At 41.1% G+C, this 15,351-nt stretch overlaps 1 protein-coding gene across 1 annotated transcript in view; it reads left to right on the forward strand.

The window, feature by feature from the left end:
* The first annotated feature begins 622 nt into the window (after nt 1-622).
* The window catches only part of LOC126278289 (solute carrier family 22 member 16-like), a 224,849-nt gene continuing 210,120 nt past the window's right edge, over nt 623-15,351 (forward strand). The window contains exon 1 of the mRNA XM_049978299.1: nt 623-1,030. The gene's annotated coding sequence lies outside the window, so the exon portion shown is untranslated. The remainder of the gene's footprint in view (nt 1,031-15,351) is intronic.

Raw genomic sequence — 15,351 nt, forward strand, 5'->3', positions numbered from 1 at the left:
GGCAGCGCAGACTCGGGTTAAATGCGCCAGTACAGTGTAGTGCGAGGCTGTAGCAGAAGCAAGCGTAAGGCGATAATCGACGAAGATGTTTGGCAGAGTGTCCGCACCTTGGTTGAATGTTCAGCCCGTCTATCAGTCATCCAACAGTTCCGGGTTCGATTTCCGTAAGGGTGGGGGTTTTCTCAGCCAATTGAAAAGACTTGAAACTTGGCTGCAGAACTTCACCATGCCATAGGATCATTGCAATTCATTTGGCAAGGCGTCATATAGGTTCCGGTGGAAAGAGACTCCAACAATGCGGAGGAATAATGTTGCATTGTTTGATTTCGTGTTGAACTTACAATGAACAGGGTATAGCGGTCGGCTGCCCACTGAATGCGCCAGATGTCTCGCGCATATGCGCAGCTCACGCAAGTATTTGTTTCAGCGCTACGGGATGTGGGTTACGGTGTACACTCCACAGAAGCGTTCACGACATCGCGAGAATATTCCTGCCGATGAGAGAGATAATTGAAATACGGATCACAGAAAGACAAAATGAAACAAAACTATGATGGTTTTTTTTTTTTTGGGTGGAGGGGTTATGTCGCACCTGCCTAATGTGTATCTTGTGTGCGCCAGTGACTTGTAAGGCGAAGCGTACGGGCAGTCTGGTGGGGCAACGTGTGTGTGTGTGTCAGGCAGCAGCTGAGAGGCCCGTGCAGTGTATCTGTGGCGGCCGAGAGAGCAGCAGCTACAGCGCAGCGCGCCAATTACAACTCGTCAGCCGCTGACGCAACGGCGCCGTCTGTCCTTTGTTTCTCAGCCACCGACAGAAACGAGAAAAATTGGAGGGAGCTGGAATTGCGTGCCTGGGGAAAACGCCCCACCCGTTTCGGCCATTAAACGCGTGCTTTAGCGCGAGTGTCGTTCCAGAAACAGGCCGCGTGATGCAGCCGCGTTCATGGATCGGCGGCTGAGCCTCATTGTTGCAGGCTTTCGGCGTCGTTACATTCGACTTGCGTGAGTGCTGTCGTGACAACAATAGGAGGTAAGTGTTTGCAACAGTCGCTTTCAGCTTCTCTGTTTTTAATTGAGCCAGTAAACTCCTTGTATGCATATGCAGCAAAGTGCTTGACGCCATATGTTATTAATTTCTCTCTGTTCTCAGTGGCAAGTTAACTTACTGCTTATGCCAGTAAACTGACATTTGTTCTCATATCACCTATCTTTATTTTAGTGTTTTCTATCATAAACAAGAGGACGTGATTGTCAGCCGTGCTTTAGGCAAGGTGAAGGTAATGCAGGATGTGTGTTCGAAAAGTAACACGAATTGTGTATTGCAATTAAGTGTGTTTTGTTAGGGGCCCTTGTAGGCTCTATATTTATTGAGCAGTACCGAGTATTGTGCAATAATATTGACGTCTGACAGCGGTAGTGACAGTCTGCATAATATATAGGAGGAGACTGCATGACCGTTTCTTGCTGCAGAGCATTAAAAATATGAACACCTGCTCAATATAAAGTGTGACACTCTGCAACCTCGGCAGTGCCTGTCGAGACTTTGTGATTTGCGCACATGTAAACGCCGCATAACATGAATGCATAAGGAAAGACACATAAATCATTTATTGAAAGGAGCTCGGAGAGCAGTTTGATCCCGCATGTAATACTTTTCAGTAATTCGCTGTAGAAATATTCGACAGAAGTGGTTACGTGCAGGGAAATAAGACTGATACTGCTTACGTATGTTCGCCTCAGCGCTACCTACCAATCGTGTACAATAATGTATCTTAAAGTTTGAGGTTTCGATTCCGACTTTGTGAAAAGGGAAATCGGACGAGTATATGAAGTTTTTTTCCTGTGCAGAAAACGTGTGACGACGTTCACCAGTTCGTTGAAAGGTTTTTCGTTCATTCTTAAAACATTCCGACTGTTGTCTGGCTCTATTCCAAGTTATCTTAGCATGATAGAACGGCAGCGTGTAGGGCGCCTACCAAACCACTTTTTCGCCCATTGCCGCTTCGTCTTGTTTTTCTGTTTCCAAAATGTAGCGCCTGCAATCGCTATACATGCGAATTCTACATCTTTGAGTGTCGATATGTCGCGTCCCGCAAACAAATGCCGGAAATAAATATTGTGCAATAATATGAGCATGTGAGGTCCCATTTAGTCCGATTCTCACTAAGTTCTCGTTCCTGTGTTGTTAAACATGACTGAAAAGTATCTATGCAGTGTAAGCCACGTTAGATAGCCTGTTGTCAGCTCTTAAACAGGTTATTACGTGTTTTGGTAATATTGGCGATTATTTATTTTGTATAAAAGTGGACCAGAGAATTTGTGTTACAGATTTATTATAGGCACGGAAAAAATTACAGCAAGTATTATAAATGTTACATATTCATTTTGGTGGGTCTACTGTAAGTAAAATAAGAGCTTACGAGTAATTTTAGCATTCAGAAGAAGACCGTGAAGACGAAGTTCACGAGCGCCTGGATGTTCCATCCCATCATGAATCGTAGTGAAAGTGAAAGAAATGATCGTGAACGCTCGCCGAAGAATCAGAGAAGATGCTGATGATTTTGATGCATTTATCAATTTGCTCATACAATGAAATTATTTTTCCGGAAGTTTTGTGTATGGTACATGTGACAGCAAGATTTGTTCCAAAATTGTTGGTTTCAGAACGATAACAGTGGTGAATGAAAGTTGCTTAGGAGTTGCTAGATTAAATCAGCTGCAGTGCACATGATACGTTTATGGGTATGACGACGAAACTAATGCACAATCATTCCAGTGGAAGCATTGTGGATTGCCAATACCCGAAAAAGCTCAGCACTGCGGTCTAATGTGAAGACTATGGTCACTATGTTATTCGATTGTTAACGGGATAATGCGCCATAAGTTTTTTTCCACAAGGCCGAAAGATCAGAATGGATACTACTTACAACTGTGGACCCAACCTCGGGATAATTACCATCTGAGGGGTAAAACGTAATTTCCTGAGGGGTGAAAACCAAAGGCTTTAATATTGTGCTTTGACTATGAAACTAAATTATTTTTAAAAGATCATTGCTGTTATCACTTGTGACAAAGGTTACAAATAATTACTTTTTTTTCAAATACTATCACTAACATGTGCCACATTGTGGTAGGTTTTTCACCTCGGAGTGACCGCACGGTTAGAGGCTCCATGTCACTAATTGCGTGGCCCCTCCCACCGGATGTTCGAGTCCTCCCTCGGGCATGGGTGTGTGTGTTGTCCATATCGTAAGTTAGTTTAAGTAGCGAGTAAGTCTAGGGACCAGTGAGATCAGCAGTTTGGTCCCTTAGGAATTCACACACATTTGAACATTTTTTGGTAGGTGATGCTGTTAGTCATATCATTGTGTAAACAACATCTTCCTTACTTAGTCTACCCCCAACACACACATTTTGTACTTTGTACCACGCAACTACGATACTAAAATTGAAAGATATACAGCACATACTTGTAAAAATCTCCCGAAAATGTTTCCTTCAAGTCCTATTTAATTTTCGCAATAAAACAAAATTTGCTTCATTATTCACTTAGCAAAAATAAACGAACTAATTGACAACATAACACAACAGCAACTATGCAACGGATACTATACCGCTGTAGGGCCTACATAGTATTATTATTTATTTTTATTTGCAAATAAGCCTATTAGAAATACATAGAGTAGTGAAAGGCGGGCATTTGCCCTCCTTTGTGCCCTTATTTCTTTCATTCTCTTCACACAATGTTGTTCCAGTCTTCTTCATATGTTTGTTCAACTTGCCGTATGTGAATTTTGGACTTGGCAGATTTCGCAGTTATGGACATTTCTGGTGCAATTCCTGTCAATTTCAGATAGCTCCTATCTCGCCACTCCATTTCATCAGGTCCGTTTAGATTTTACTCCTCTTGTCAAAGAATTTGACTGTTTGTTTTGTAGCTCTGTCTGGGTTCATTCTTTAAACGCTTCCATAGAATATTAACATGCATTTTCTAATGTCACTGCGGATATTTGTGCAAAGCTTGATAACTTGTTTGGTTCTGAGTCGGTATTGTTCGTCTACAACTTTTGGGCCTAGAATTTTCCTTAAGACATTACGTTCGTCTTTCTCAATGTTTTCAGTGTCCTCCTCCTGCTCACAATTAGTGTTTCTAATCCACAGAAGTAGTCTGGCTTAATTATTGTATTATAATGTTTAGCTTTGTTTACTTGGAAATACATTTCTTGTTGTAAATATTTTGGGTAAGTCAGCATGTATTTTCCATCTTTTAGCGTGTAATTTCGTTTGCTTTTGTTTCGACTCCATTTTCTCAATGCTTTCACCGAGATATTTAAATAGTGATGAAACTGGTTTAATTTTGCCATATTTCGTCATAATTAATTTTGGTACTTGTTTGTTGCAGCTCACCTATTTTGTCTTTTAAAAGATTAATGGAGACCAGCCTTTCTGCAGTTTCTTTAAAGAGTTCAATCTGATTTTGGGTTGAAGAAACGGTTGAGTTAAGATTGCCAAATCGTCAACAAACGCTGGACAATGTAGAGACAATTTTCCTCTGCCTTCAGTGACTGGTTGGTCAATTTTTAGATTTGATATCTATTTGCAACAGTCTTTTATCACTTTCTCAAAGACGCAGTCGAATATTAATGGAGAAAGCCTGTCACCTTATCGTACTCCCGATTTGATGTCGAAAGCATCTGAGTTTCCCCAATAAATTTAGTCTTTGACTTTGTATCTCTCAGTGTCAGTTTCATGATTGCTAGTGTTTTCAGGTCTGGAACTTGTTCTTTTATTAGTAAGAACAATCATTCGTCATGAACTAATGCTTATTGTTATTGTTTTTGTTGCTGTTGTTGTCGATATTAGTGACAGTGGCCGTAAACAAAACATTGGAAGCTTGAAGTCTCCCAATTTGGGCCAGTTCAGAATCAAGGAGCCCACCAGTCAAGTAATTTACATACAGTAAGCTAAAGTACAGCGCAAACATTTTAAATGGGGGTACAGGGTGAGGGTGAAATAAATGTTGCTAGTGGGACGCTTAGTGCAAAGGAAGAATGTTTTGTAACGAGTATCTACCCTCAATGTGGATAGTTGGCTTCCCTTTATGAAACGGAGTTGTACAGGGTGCGGCAGTCAAACCTGCAGTTTTTAAATGAGTGTAAAATAAATATGGATCCAGATATTAAAAATTTATTCATGTAATCTTATTCTATGTTGAAAAGCATTTAAGAAAGATCAACACATTTTTTTCATTGTTTGAAAATCAGCAAAATGGCGTCCTTCTCGATCACGGCATTCTCGCAGGCAATTTACAAAGCTGTCCATCACATGATGGAGCACACCGTGATGTAGTCTCTCGATTTCCAGCCGGGTTCTTGCTTTGAGGTCACCAACGTTATGAGGTCTTTCTTTGTACCCTGTGTTCTTAAGGTAACCCATAACACAAAATCACAGGCGGGTAAACCAGGTGGGAGGGGGGTGGGGGAGAGCAAGCAATCGTTCTATTCTTGGAAATCACCCAGTTAGGAGAAACTTCATTGAGAACATTATTAATGCTCACACGGACTCCATCTTGTTGAAATAATGTTTCATCATTCACTGCTTATTGACGACGCAGAGAAAAACATCGTTGAATTGCGCTCAGTATTCATGGTAACAGATTGCCCTCTTTCATTCTCAGAAAAATAAGGACCTATTATTCCTGATGAGGACATTGCACACCAAACTGTTACCATGGTTGAGTGCAGGGGTTTTTCATGGAGTTGGTGAGGGTTCTGATCACTCCAGTATGTAAAGTTCTGTTTGTTCACATATCCACTGAGGTGAAAATCTGCCTCGTCACTCATTCATAGGTTGTGAACAAGCTCCCCATTTTCTTCAATCATTTGCAAAAGACTTTCACAGACATGCTGTCAGACCACAAAGTCGTTATTATTCAAAGCGTTAACCACTTGGATTTTGTTTGGGTGGTGATGTAAGTCTAACCTCAAAATCCTTCAGATAGTCCTGTCAGAAATTCCAAGCACAACACTTTGTCTACGTGCTGATTTCTGGGGGCTCCTTTCCACAACAGTTCTCACACTTTCCACATTCTCGGGAGTATGCACTGTCTTCGCTCTGCCACCTCTTTTCCTTGTCGTTTCCCTGACGTTTTCTAAGTTTTCGACCCAAGCTTTTACTGAGTTAACCAAAGGCACCGGCCTATTATGATTAATTTGAAAATGCGCCCAGAAACAACGCTGACTGGCTCCATAGCTACCAATTTGATACAACGCTTTCACTGCAAACGACTGTTGTTGCTTATTCCACTCCTCCATGGCTATTGAAATGCTTTGTGTTGGGGAACGCAGTCGCGACCTCTGGTACTCGCCCCCCCCCACCCCCCCTCACTACTTTCAACACTTCTGTGCACTAATAATAAATGCAGGTTTGACTGCCACACACTGCAGATAGCACTCATGATGCACAGAGAATTGCATCATTCTATAAAAATGTTTGCTAGGAATAAGCAGTACCAATTCTCTCACTGGCCTTTTAGTCAGCCGTTCAATAAAACATCTACAAAAACTAAATATCATCTGTTTTAAGTAATTTTAAAAGTGAAAGTTCTCAGAGATTTTTTTTAAATTTCAAAGTTTAGTTAGGCGCTAATAATGGTCTCAAAAATGTTGGGAAGGTGTAAAGTTCAACGCCGTTTGCATCAGTCAACAAAAACGTCTCGTGGATATGTAACGAAACAATTCGTGGCTCTTTCGCCGTAGCAATCCACTTGCTTAAACTGAAGAACTGAGTGAGCAGCTATCTGCACCTGTTAGCTGATTATGGAGTATGGGGAGATGTCGTTGAGTGATTAGGAAGATGCAAGACGACTTGGACAAAATTTCTAATCGGTGTGGTGAGTAACACCATGCTACAAATGTAGAAAAATATAAGTTTATGTTTGTGAGTAGGAGAAAAAATCCATAATGTTCTATATATGAGGCGTGTTTTTTTTAAATAATGTCTGTTTGAACATAAATATACAACGAAAGGTAGTTTCAAAAACGTAAATTTACTTTCAGAAAGTACATACTTCACTCTATTTTTCGACATAGTTGCCAAGTTTGTTCAAACACGTGTCATACCTCTTAACCAATTTTAAAATACCCTCTTCATAAAAACTTACAGCCTGCTCCAATAACCAAGAGTTCGCTGCCGTTTTCACGTCATCGTCATCATTGTAACGGTTGCCACTGAGGTGTTGTTTGAGGTGGAGGAACAGATCAGGACTGTAGGGTGGGTGGTCTAAAACTTCCCAGCCAAAACTGTCCAGTAAATCGCGGTTCTGACCTGCAGTGTGAGGTCTTGCATTGTCATGGAGAAGAACAATTCCCTTTGTCAGCTTGCCGCGTCTTTTGTTTTGAATCACTCTGCGTAGCTTTCCCAGGGTTTGGCACTATGGTTCTGCATTGGTAGTGGTTCCTCGTTGCATGAAGTCGACAAACAAAACACCATGCCTATCCCAAAACACTGACGCCATAATTTTGCGCTGGGACAGAGTCTGTTTGGCCTTCACCTTTACAGGCGAGTGTGTGTGTGTCTCCATTCAATGCCCTGTCGCTTCGATTCGGGCATGATATGCGAAACCCATGTTTCGTTTCCAGTTACGATCTGACTCAAGAAGCTGCCACCTTCTTCGTGATAACGAGTCAAGAACTTCATCGTACACTCAGATCTTTGATTTTTGTGGTCCTCTGTTAGGAGTTCAGGACCACCTAAACTTTAGGTGTTCAGAAACGATGTTCTAAAGCACTGATCTCGACACTTCAGGGAATTCGTTTGAGAGACCTTTTATTATGAAGTGCCGGTTCTCACGAATCCTCGCTTCAACTGAAGCCACCAAATCGTCTGTAATCGAAGAAGGGCGACCGGAGCGGTCTTCATCATGAACTTTGTCACGGCCATCTTTGAATTCTCGTACTCACTTACACTCTTTGCTTTCACTCGTAACAGTATCACCGTACACTTCTCAAATCTGTTGATGAATTTCTGCAGCAGACAGGTTCCTTGCTGACAAACACCGTATCACTGAGCGAACCTCACACACGGCGGGCGAGTTGACTATTAAACATTTTGAAAGCACAGAACAGAGCCGTACAGGTTACCTACAGAGGTGAAACTGAGCGCAGTTGTTCCCGAGGCATGCCGGTACACGACGCACGCGCTCGTTGCGGTATGAGCGCGAACTACTAGCGCCTACAACAAAACGGACCTTACTTAAAAAACATGCCTCATAGCTTTGGTAATGTGATACTTGACACAGTCACATTGATTAAATACCCAGGTGTAAATCGATTTGAAATGAAATGAGTATGTAAGAGTGGTGGGGTGGAAGGCTAATGGTAGACTTCGTTTCATTGGGAGAGTTTTAGTATAGCGTGACTTGTTTATATAGGAGACTGCATATAGAACATTACTGTGATATATTCTTAAGTACTGCTTGAGTTCTTGGGATCACCACCATGTCGGGTTATAGGAAGACATTGAAGCTATATAGAGGCAAGACACTGCATTTGCTACCAGTAAGTTCTGTCAGCACATGATTACTATGGATATGCTTCGTGAAATCAAATGGGAGTCCCTGGAGAGAAGACAATCCTCATATCGGAAAACACTGTTGAGAAAATTTTAAGAACGATCATCTGAAGCTGTCTGCAGGACGATTGTACTATCACAAATATACATTTCACTTAACGAACATGAAGGTAAGAGAAATAAGGGCTCGTATGGGGGCGTTCTCCCTCTCTGTGTTTGCGAATAGAACAGGAAAGGAAATGACTAGTAGTAGTGCAAGATATCTTCCAGCATGCGATTTGCTGGGGGTGTACGAAGACGTAGATGGAGTCAATCTTAGACCCTTCCCATTAAAATTCATAAATTCAGTAACTACTATTATATGTCAAAAAACATTATGCAAATTGGGGTTCATTCTGCATAGAATCACTTATTCCACCTGTAACAATACGAGTCTAGGTGGATGAACGGAACTTGAATAGTGTATTTGCCTCTATAGGTTACGGTCCTGTCTGTATATTTATATATAGTATTGCATGAATAAAGGCTGGGCGAGTGTAAAGCTATCTTTAAAAATGCACGCCGCGCGATTTGTTACGATTTGGTCGGTCATAATAATAATAACATGCTTTCGAATACAATTAAAATATAACGGCGATACCTGTTTAGTGTTATTGGAAATAATATGTAGTAAATTAATGAGTAAGGTAGCCGATCCTATAAGAAGAGATAAAATTGGGCATTTTGAGGAATTTTGCTTTATATCGACGAATCCGATGATACGGCGTCATGTTTTCGTTTACTCTTAGAAATAAACAGGTAAAGAAGTGCTAATTGTGCGTTATGAAAAAACATAGGGGCGAGTTTTAAATAACTACGGTATACGATCAGAGTAACAAAAGGTCAATAGCGGATAGCGAAGTGTGGTCATTAAATTGAGTACACCTACAGGGCAGTCAATTCCGGGATAAATCTATACGCATCTCACGAGGGACGCGGTATTGTGAACGATTTTTTTAAAAAATTATTGTTATTATTATTATATCGCGGAGAGCGGGCTCCAATTTATGAAAAGGAGAAAAAGTTCATTTTTACGCGAACTCTTAATAATAGCAGATCGGAGAGAAAAGTGTGTAATTGTCTTACGCCTAACAAACATTCGTGGAGGGCGGTGGCTAAACTAGAAGAGTCAATAACAAAATACTGCATCATTATCATTGACTGTTGGTGTCGAGCAACCAAAACTGTTCATCAAAGGGGTTCGATGGAACTTTGGAGTTAGGGTTCAGGTACTCGCATATACTCCACATCAGGGTGTAAATGAGTGGTGAAAGCGAAATAAAACTGTGAACAAAGTTACGTTAAATAAAACAGAAGAAACAAGACAGGTTGGTCGTATCTGTTATTATTCCATGAACTGTAACATTTATTACCGTTGTACGAAGCCTTTATAGATGATCTTTATGACAATTTGTTTCGAAGAGATCTCGTTACGAGTTAAGTTTTGGGGACCTGGTCAACAGAGGGTAGTTCGTAGATCCTAACTACTGTAACTATTCTGGAATCAGGTGCTACCGTGACCGTTGTGTGTTGTCAATGACTTAAGGTTACCATATCTCATACTCTAAGATCGACACGACTTCCCACTTGGTATAACGGTGCCTCACGGCAACGACGACAACGCCGACGACGAAGGGAGATACGGTACACACCCAGTATGAAAGCCTTTGCTCACAATACCTTTACGTTTTGTGCACATGGCGGTCAGGCGAGCAAGGGTTAATACGTCGGAAACAGAGAAACAACTTCAAATCCTTGCGAACTAACTCACATAAGTACACGTCAAAACTACGAGTTGATTGTTGAAGGCAATAACTTGAACTATGCACTTCCAAACTTTACCTTACTTTCACACCAGGCTCGTCATATGAAATCATCAGTCTGCTTATCTAGCGAGAAATTATGTTATATCAGCATCGTTGTGCTCGCAAATTGAAGAAAACATTGCTACCCACGAAATAGGAAATCAAGCAAATTATTCACTCGCCTAAAAACAACAAAGCACCAGGGGAAGATTCTATGATTGCTTAGCTTTCGAAGTATGCATGGGATAAGGCAGTATATGAACAAATAGAAATTATCAGCCAGATTTGAGAAACTGAAAGACTTCCACATGGCTGGAAACCTGCTCTAATTCATGCTCTTCATAAGAAAGGCGACAGAACAGATGTAAGTAACTATCTCCCATATCAACAAACTATAACATTCTGTCGAAAGCTCTGCAAACTAGGACAGAAGAACAGCTAGACCCACAGCTGGGGGAGTATCAAGGAGGTTTCAGGATGGGGCGATCATGCGTCGAACAGATAATGAACATCAAATCCATCCTTTCGTAGCTGAGGCTCAGGAATAAAAATTTTGTCGAGATCTTCGTGGATTTCAAAAAGGTATACGACTAGATCTTTTTAAATAAAGACTGGAGTGAGGCAAGGAGATGGGCTCTCGCCTCTGCTCTTCAATGGTGCCCTTGAGAAAGTGATCCGTGAATGGCGCAAAGAACTGGAAAACCAAGGAATTAAAAATGGTGTCAGGCTGGATCACAAAATACATCTTGGAATCGATTGTCTCGCTTTTGCAGATGACCTTGCAATTTTTTCTGATTCCATGGAAACAGCTGAAGGACAGATTAATGAGCTTAACGTACAAGCACAGAAGACTGGCCTCCAAATTTCATTTGAGAAAACTGACTTTATAACGAACATAAATTCACCACCAAGGGAGCTTGTAGTGGATCAAGGCAAAATTAAGCGACTTGAAAAGTTTAAATACCTCGAAGAATCGATAACAGCCACCCTATCAGAGAAAGAAGCCTTCATATCACACATGAACAAAATGAAAATGGTATTCCATTTGACCAAAAACATCTGCTACAAAAGATCAGTATCGTTTAATGCAAAGCTATGGCATTACTGCAGTGTTATCCGTCAGGATGTCTTGTATGCTTCAGAATGCCTAGTAATGAACAAAAAAGGCCTAATCAAAAAACTGGAGGCCAAAGAAGGGAAGATATTGAGAAAGATCTTAGGTCCCATCAAAGAGAATAGGGAATATAGAAGACGTCATAATTATGAACTGTATTCCCAAACAGAGAAGATAACCGATACCATCCGGAAAAGAAGGATTATTCTGTATGGACATATGACCCGAATGAGCCCTTGGAAGACTCACCAATCGTATGATCACCTACTTTCAGGAGAAGAAAACAAATTGGGCCTGGTTCGCAGAGGTGGCGAAAGACCTTAAAGAAGTGGGGGTCACCCATGATGACATCTTGGAGAGTGTCCCACTCAAGGAGAAACGTATGGCGTGGCAGGATTTCCAAGAAAAGCCAAAACTAAGAACGGGAAAGGCTTGGGCCCAGAAGGAGCAACACGGAGAACAAATGCGGGAGCCCTGGGCAAACATCAGAACATGTAAAGCAAGACAGTTGAAATAACTGTTCCAAAGATGACCTATCGAAATGAATGAATGAATTTAAATAAGTATGGAAAGATTCTCAATTAACGAAACACCAGTTCTGGTGGCACATGGTCAGTATTGATATGAACAACAGAAGTACTCAGATTCAAACATAATGTCCAAAAAAAATTATAGGAAAAACTCTATGATTCCAAATTATAAGCACTATCGAACATTTACTGAAATTAATGAAGCTGTTCCCTAAAAAAAAAAAGACAAGTATCTGCCTGTACTAACCGAAACGGAAATTGTGCTAAATCACATTACAATGAACATTCATGTATACTGCTCGGCAACAGAACACAAATTGCCATACAAAAACTTCAGCCAACGGCGATTGCTACGAATACCAGTTTTTTAAAGGGCGTGGGTTAAGATCTCATAGCCAACGATTCAGAGAGAAACGGCGGGAATGCTCAGACTCACAAAGAAGTAACTTTGACAGGCCTTCTGAAAAATATTATCAAGGTTTGCACTATGCAACCAGAGAGTGCAAGAAAATCTCTGTTTCTCTTACTGGCAGATTCGACTACATGCACCCACACATTCATACATGCAGAGATTGTTCTTGGATATGTGGTGGATGAGGAGACAACGCTAGTTATTACACAAAATAAATATTGTTGCACCATGCATATTCTCTTTCCAAGAGACCGAAACACTCAGAAAAAACAATTTGTGCAACATATAAATGAAGTTACAAAGCAGTATCATGGGAGAAGGTATGAAAATGGTCTTAGACGGACCCCTTTCAACACACAGTCAATTGGGCAGAAAATTTCACAATTTCTATTTGTTTTTAACATTTAAGAAACAGTAACACATTTTCTTTTTACAGGAGAAGTCTCTATTCCTGATGTAATTATCAATAAAAACACAGATAAACTCAGAAAAACAAATTTTTTTCTATGCAGACCGATACAGAAGACACAAAAGTAATAATACATGTACAATCTACAGCAATAACGCAATTACAATTTAAATTGGGAACATTTGCTATCAAATCAGTTACCATTAACAATGTGACAAATTTCTCATTACTAATCAAATCAATTAAAATTTACATGCTGATAACAACCTATGTATGAGGATAACTAAGAAGCTAATAAGTTAAGCTACAGTCAAAGGGTTCTCTCATGACTGACATAGACAAAATTCGGCACAGGTATGTGCATTTATGTCAAACTAACATTGTGTAGCTGTATTGGATAAGAAAAGAAGCAATGAAATACTTTAACATTAACTCTATACATGAGCATAGCTTATGCATAGAATTTTCTGTTCGAACAGGAATGGCACTAATCGTCATGACAGCAGTGACATACTTAGGGAACACTTAATAGGTTCAATTGATAACACAAGACATACTTCGTATGTACACATATAAGGGGAAACAAACAGGAGATGAGAGGTGGTAGGCAACTGGAATTTACAGAATCAAAAGCTCACATATAATAAGAAAAATGCAAAATGTGGTTCTTAACACTAATACAGTCACTCACATGAGAATACTGGCATTATTAAGACTTTCACCACTTGCAAATAAGACACAGATAATAATACAAAAAACACACAACAAGACTCTGATTTTAGAGTGAGGTTCACGAACTTAATTTATTCATTAGACTATAATTGTAACATTTGGGAGAAAGTGATGGAAATGCTATTGGCAAGTGTGGAATAGTATAGCACTTTTATTCTAGATATACATGCAGTTTGCTCATGGGTGGAGTGGTAACACCGAAAAACGAGACTCGATTGCCATCCATCTAGTTCAGCTCCACTCGCACCACCTCCATGTCCTCACAACAACTCTCTTCAGACTGCTTTCCCCTATTCTATTGACTGATTTCTCCTAGACCCTGATAGCCTTACGTTTCTCTGAAATTACTCGCAACATCCATGACAACCTTCACGCTTTGATGCACTTCCAGATAATGGACAATGTTTATGTTGTCGCTACGCTGCACCAGCAGGAGAGACGTCACCTTGACTAAGTTTCATGTCTACGAGGAATGCCTTGTGTTCGTGAGTAACTGATAGCAACTATTTTCTAATAAGCATTCTCTCACATAATGACACAAATTAATACTACTAAAGAGTTCCACAATGCGTTATGTACATCGCAATTTATTTGGTCCACGGCAGGAAACTACATATCGCAGTTCAAGCTCCTGGACATGATATAAAACCATGTCTATCAGACAAGACTGGTCTCTATGAGCTTCTTTCCACTTCAACACCATACATAGATTGTCTAGTGTGACCATTATGAAAGTTCAGAAACATCTTTTATACATGCCACTACCACTGGGAAACATGATCGTCATGAAGGGATGTATATGGTCTGCAGCCAGTTTACGATACTCCTTGACCATCATGGCGCCTTGCACGAGCTCCAATGGACCAATGGATTCAAATGGTTCAAATGGCTCTGAGCACTATGGGACTTAATTTCTAAGGTCATCAGTCCCCTAGAACTTAGAACTAATTAAACCTAACTAACCTAAGGACATCACGCACATCCATGCCCGAAGCAAGATTCGAACCTGTGACTGGAGCGGTCGCGCGGTTCCAGACTGTAGTGCCTAGACTCGCTCGGCCACCCTGACCGGCTGGACCAATGGGCGCCCACGTGAATGTGCCCCAGAGCACAATGGAGCTGCTGCCAGGTCTTGTCTCCATCCCACTGTACAGATGTCAAGGAGCTGTTCACCTGGAAGATAACATATTCGCGCCCTCGCATCGGCATGTTGAAGAAGCTATCCGGATTCTTTAGATTATGCAACGCTCTGCCACTGCACCAAAGTCCAACGCTGATGGTCATGTACCCATGTTAGTCATAGTTGCCGATGTTGTGGTGTTAACATAGGAACATGCTTGGGTCATCGGCTGTGGAGGCCCCTCGTTAGGAGTGTTTGGTGCATTGTGTGTTCAGACATATTTGTACTTTGCCCAGTCAGATGTTAGTTCCACCGCAGTTCGCCATCTGTCCTGTTTCGTCTGCCCAGCCTACAACATCAGACATCGGTAATGAGGGGGTAGCCACCCAACCCCACGACATCTGGAAGTTGTTTCACCTTCGTTTGACGACATATTGAAGACACTCCCCACAGCACTCCTCAAACACCAGACAAGTCGTGTGGTTTCCAAAATGCTCGTGCTGAACCTGCAGGCTATCACAATCTGCCCCCAGCCAGGCAGATCTCATGCCTTCTCCATTCTACACGCGGACAGTACACTCGCTGATACTACATGCACCATTCACTTATGACCAGCAGT

This window comes from Schistocerca gregaria, chromosome 6 (genome assembly GCF_023897955.1).
Source record: "Schistocerca gregaria isolate iqSchGreg1 chromosome 6, iqSchGreg1.2, whole genome shotgun sequence".
NCBI lineage: Eukaryota > Metazoa > Arthropoda > Insecta > Orthoptera > Acrididae > Schistocerca > Schistocerca gregaria.